Raw genomic sequence first — 6000 nt, forward strand, 5'->3', positions numbered from 1 at the left:
AACTTTAATTCAATTCATTCTGCATAAGTTTCCGTGTAAGCCAGTACACATTATACCGGATCATAAAGTTGAAATTTTATGAAAACGGGGCGAAGTCTCGAGAGGCGAGCATTAAACAAAATTAAAGCAACTCTGCGATTATTTTAAGAAATGTTTAGTATGTATATGAATTTTAAAACCGCATTCATATATTTAGGTTTGCCGTTTGTCGGTATTTTTATTTTTGTTGCAAGTTGACAGGCGTATTGGCTGTGTTTATTATCATGATGTCTCCGTGTCGCCGGAGTTGATGATTTAATAAATTTATACCTACTGTATCCATTACTGTGAGGATATTTTATGTGTATAATGGATTTATAAATTCAAATGACCACATTGATCCGTATGAAATTACCAAAACCCATGTCCAAAAAATATAGAAAAGCATACATCCAAAAATAGAATTCATTGTTTTGCCAAATGCCTCAAAAAACATAATTACATAAATATAACAGCCAAAATCACAGTTGCTAACCCTGATCCCCAAGAATTTTCGTATATATCTGTTAACACACCCTTGAAACCAGAACAAGATTTTAATTCAATCTGTTTTGATAACACTGGTCCGATAAGATTCTTTTATACCTCGTGTTTTAACGCGAAACTTTTACGTACTTATATTAAAACTTTGCAGTAAATATTCTGAATATTTACATGACAACTCTTCGAAATACTTAAAACACTGAAAAGCAAATACTTGTATATTTAAGGCTTGTTTCAAAAATCAAAAAGTGGAAAAGGAACACCATAATTAAATTGTTATATAGTGCCTATAAGCGCTACAAAATAAGAAATAAATGCATAAAGGTGTGTTCTTAGGTTAAAAATACCGAAATTGTTAGGTCCGGTCGCGGGCCCAAGAACTCGAAGCCTATAGGGATGCCCAATAACGTCTATTGTATCGATACATAACATCCGTATCGAATGTGTCGATACGCAATATCATCACATCCCTTTGTGTCGAAATAATCATAATCGTAACGCATGCATTTCAATCAACATATACTCAAACAAGTGTATTGTTTAAAATTAAGATTAAAATGAATTATATTTTAAAAAAGATGGTCCCATAAATGAATATTTTGTCAGTACATAGTCGAAAGATCTATCTTAAATAACTTAAATCTGTCTATAAGTAATAACTAATTTGCTCTTGTTCCACAAACAATTTTGTCTTAATTTTGTCATGTCATATAACAATAATTATTTTATAACAATATTCATAGATTTCGAAAAAGGAGGTTTTATGTTTAATTGTTTGTCGTTCGTTCAATTATCGTTCATAACAATATTAAAATTGTGAAATAAAATATTTTCAGAATTCCATATGATACGTAGGTGTGATATTTCAGTAGGAAAACGATATATCGAATCATATCGGGCATCCCTAGGACTCCTTAACGAATTAGCGTCAAAAATCCTGCGCATGCGTCGCGTCGGCTGACGCTAACGATTCCGAATTTAACGTCCACATAAACTATGCGCGGACGAATGAGTTATTGTGCGAAGCGTCTAAACACACCTACGAGCATGAAACAGATTATATTTTAAAAGTGGAACACAGATAAAAAATACCCTAGATTGATTTTTTTTTATTTTTAAACCAAGAATAGGTTTTATGGTGAATTTATATTTATGTAATTGAAATTAGAAGTACAGGAGGTACTAACATTTATTTCTATACATCTTTCAATCCATATTTAGTCGCAGAGGATGAAGTTAAAAAACATTTCTTATGGTCTACGTACTATATGAAGTTCTGCGCAAACTAAAAAAATATTTATCCGATGTTTCACTTAGGTACCTTAATAATTTTACAAAAGATTTCTACTTAATTTATATCACAAAATATCATTAACGATCGGATGTTAAGTATTTCAGTTTGCTTTTAATATTACCATTTAGAAAACATTTTTTTATTAATTTATCTAACAGTGTATGAACAACTGTAGCACCATTTTAATAATAACAGGTTACTGAAATATTGTACAAAGGTATATTTATTACATTCCCATTACTAACAGAGAACAGGCCGGAGATTGAACAAACATGAATATTTCTAAAACCATTTTAAACTAACAACACGAATAGCCAATTTAAATTACCTACCAATTCATAGCATATTGTTCTTATTGTAGGTTGTCGCTACGAACACATCAACGTCTCCTAAACAATAACTACGTACCTCAGTATTGGAAGGTTAGGCGCTGTCTTAACTTGCAACTTAACGAATGTTCATAAATGTTAATGATGTTAATAAATTTAACATTATGTAAAATAGGACTGCAAAATATTATGTCTACTCGGTTTTTCATTATCGTCTAAATTTATGTGACTTGTTTTTTAAATGTTTTTTATCATAAATGTTATTTTCTGTATATTATATAAACAATTGTGTTAAGTATTGTTTAGGGATTTATTTATCGGAATAATACATTCATATCATTTTAACTTCATTAATAATGAACGCATCTAAACATTTCTAAGTTAAATCTATAAACTTTTATAGACAATATATTAGCAGTAACTTAAGGTATGCTTATTCGTAAAACATTAATATTTTTATTGGTAAAGCACAATTTTTAATTACACTCATGATTTAAAAATTACTTTATTATTCATGCCACACTTTTTTTAAGTAACTCATTAAATAACTTTATAATTTTGAAATTAGGTAAGTACATACTTTTTTGCAATTGTAAAGCAATTTCACAATTTCTCATATTCGGTACTCGTACTTCAATTATAAAACTTTCTTCAAGACAAAATTCGGAAACATCTAATATTATTCAAAACGACTAAATCTCAGCAACGTCGCCTATTGATTTTTAAGCTTGAGCCGCTTCGAGGTAAAACGTAAAAAAGCCACGTATGCATCCAGCCCTAACCCTACTTTGCATTGAATATGATTGTTATCGACGAGCGTGTACTTCGCAGGTATGAACCACTCGTGACTGCAGGACAACGAATTTATATTTTTAGTAAATGCCCAGGTTTATTGCTAGACCTCCGACTAAAGGGCATTTAGAAGTTATTGCTCGTTGAAAGGGCACAACTTGGAAAGCGCAGGATGGCTTAATTGACGTTTTAACTGGATTAAATTAATTATTATTGCAACGCTGTTGATATTCGACTGTTATAGATTCGGATATATATAGGATAGATTCATAATCTTATGAAGTAGTTCAACCAAATTTAAAGTGCTTTGAGATCTTACAATTGATAGAAATTTAAAAAAGAATGCGGTGGTATTTAAAAAGTCAAGTGAAACTAAAGATAATATTAAATGTAAACGCATTAATGAATAAATTAGATGTTCAGTATTAAATGTTATTTGAATATTGTAAGATACGTAAATAGCCGCTCATTTAATTCTATTGGAAATAATTACATGAAGAGATATAATTTTATCTATAAAACTGCAATTTTGGTATAATATATTTGGTATAATGATTAAAGAGATTAACTATAATTCAAATTCAACTCGAATAATCACTAATCATTGATGTAAAAAGTATTTATGTCAAACAGAAATAAAGTTAAACGCCATCTAACAATATATGTCAAAAAGTAATTTTCAGTTCTTTTTTACGCATAATGCTTCGTGTGTGTAAACATATTTAATATCTTCTTATTTTACAGCTTCTAAAGATGCATTATACTTGTACTTTCCTTACTTCTAGTAATATTTGCGTATCACCGTAAATTTTTCAAGGATTTTATGAAAAAAGTTTCATAATAATATTTTTTTTGCGTGCTAAGCAAGCATATTCCTAGTTATACTGATTCTTATGAATCCACATATCCTTCGGAGACTGTAAATAGTTCATTCTCGAGAAATTGTGTGATTGTATTGTGAGAGATTGCTTCGATTCTGTTACTAAAATGTTATTCAGGAAATTGCTTTTGTCTCGCACAACTATTTCAGAAATTTAACGGAACGTTGTGGGATACTTGGCAAGTTTCGACTTAATTCGAATTGTTTAAATCTATAACAGTAATTCTAATATCTGTTTATATGTATGTGTATTTAATAATGTAAAACCGATTTTATTATTTTTCATGACCGAAAATTAAAAAGTAGAATATTTATTTTTATTTTTAATTAATAAAAATAAATATTCTACTTTTATAATAGCTTAAGGTTTTAAACTCCACTTGAAAGATTCAAAGTTGTTTAGGGAATTTCTAAAAGGTTTTGATACACGAAACATTTATTTAGAAACTTTATAGGATTAGAAACATTTAGGAATTAAGTAATATGTGTATGCGCTAGAAAGTAAATTCTACTTTAGTATCTATCAATTATATAAGTTCAGATAGAACTAGAATTGATAACTGGAGGTTTTAAACTAATTTGGAAGATTAAGCGTATAGGTTTTAACTTAGGTAGATATTTCAAAAATAGTTTTATACACGAAGCATTTACTTAGCTCACTAATAAAGATATTTTGTTATGAATGGTCTACAGTTTTATACTAAATGACTTTATTACTGTTATACTTTCATGATAAACTGTAGACTTTATTTTGCAATTCAAAACTTTGTTTACGATTTCCCCAATTATAACCTTCATTAATAAAGTGCCCGCGATTATTAATACGCTGTAAACTCCGACAATATTTATAGCTATTAACTTCTTACATTGTAACTGTTGTTTTGAACGTATCTGCTATATTTTATAACAGATATTTTGTTGTAAAAAGGTTTTATCATCTTTATCTCAATTGTATTAACTTTAGATTTTAAAGTAACTTTAAGATTGTTCACCTTAAGTTGAGTGGCTACTCCTGCATATTTTTAAGCAATCCTTAACAGATGGGATGTCTGTCCTACCGGCATCCGTCGGGAAGTTGGTACGCCTAATGTTCTAGTGTAATCTTAACATATAAATCTGACCACAACACCTGTCTACATGTTTCAAATAGTTGAATTCAATAGTGTTTTGTGGAAGCTTAAATTAATAAAATCCTTTCTGTTAACACGCCGGTATCTATGCCTTAAAAGGAAACCTACAACTTTGAACTTATCCGAACAGGATATGATAGCAAATCTAAATTGAAACTCGAGCTTCTAATGATTCTAATGATCTGCAAGACTTACACTTCTATTTCTGATGTTCAGTGAGACATCCATTTCTAATGATCAGTGAGACTTACAACTATTTCTAATGACCTATAAATCTTTATATCTTCATACACACAAAAAGCAAAAGTTCAATAAACGGACGACTAGTTTTGATACTAGTTTCTTAGCATAAATGGTTTTCAAGACCTAGGCGACCAATTAAGACGCACATTTACAAGCGAATGCGATACAAACTTGCATATAGAGAAAAGACGAAAGCTCGCGATACGTATCTAAAGCTGCGGCTTAGCTGAGCATTCGAGTTCCTCGCTAAACCGCCTAAGAACCCACCTCCAGAATCCTTAACACAACACAATTTTCACCATAATCAATTGGGTTTTTCGTCGCCGTATGTAAACACAACACAATTGCACACTACACTGCAATCCGACGGCACAGCTCAATACACTAGTTAGAGCACAGTTTTCACTAGGAAACGTGTTATTTGGGCGAGTGTCGCGCGCGGTACGTACTGTCGCGCCTGATGTACGGAAGGCACTGGCGGACGCGGCCGGCGCGGCAAGGGGCGCCCCCCTGTAAACAGGTTGTGTCGGTCGCATACCGTTTGAGCGCCAATTTCGAGGCTCCCTCCATAGGGACGCCGACTGCCACTTGATCTGTGGATAAGGTAATGATAAAAGATAAAGCCCACAATTATTTATATTCTGCGCGTTATCAATCGCTTCAATTTTTTTGGGTTACGCTCTTTATGTAACAGTACGCTTGCGATAGTTGCTCAGATTATTCAAAGTATAAACTGTATGGTATCATATTATTCATCAAATATATTTTACAGAGCTCGAATGTAGAGTATTAAATTAAACACATTGTTTA

At 31.2% G+C, this 6000-nt stretch overlaps 1 protein-coding gene across 1 annotated transcript in view; it reads right to left on the reverse strand.

Annotated features, from left to right (window-relative positions):
- ds (dachsous cadherin-related 1) overlaps positions 1-5651 on the reverse strand; it is a 363453-nt gene extending 357802 nt beyond the window's left edge. The window contains exon 1 of the mRNA XM_073082577.1: positions 5458-5651. The gene's annotated coding sequence lies outside the window, so the exon portion shown is untranslated. The remainder of the gene's footprint in view (positions 1-5457) is intronic.
- Between the last annotated feature and the right edge of the window lie 349 nt (positions 5652-6000).

Source organism: Epargyreus clarus, unplaced genomic scaffold (assembly GCF_041222505.1).
Source record: "Epargyreus clarus isolate Ecla_fem2 unplaced genomic scaffold, WU_Ecla_fem_2.2 ptg000018l, whole genome shotgun sequence".
Taxonomy (NCBI): Eukaryota; Metazoa; Arthropoda; class Insecta; order Lepidoptera; family Hesperiidae; genus Epargyreus; species Epargyreus clarus.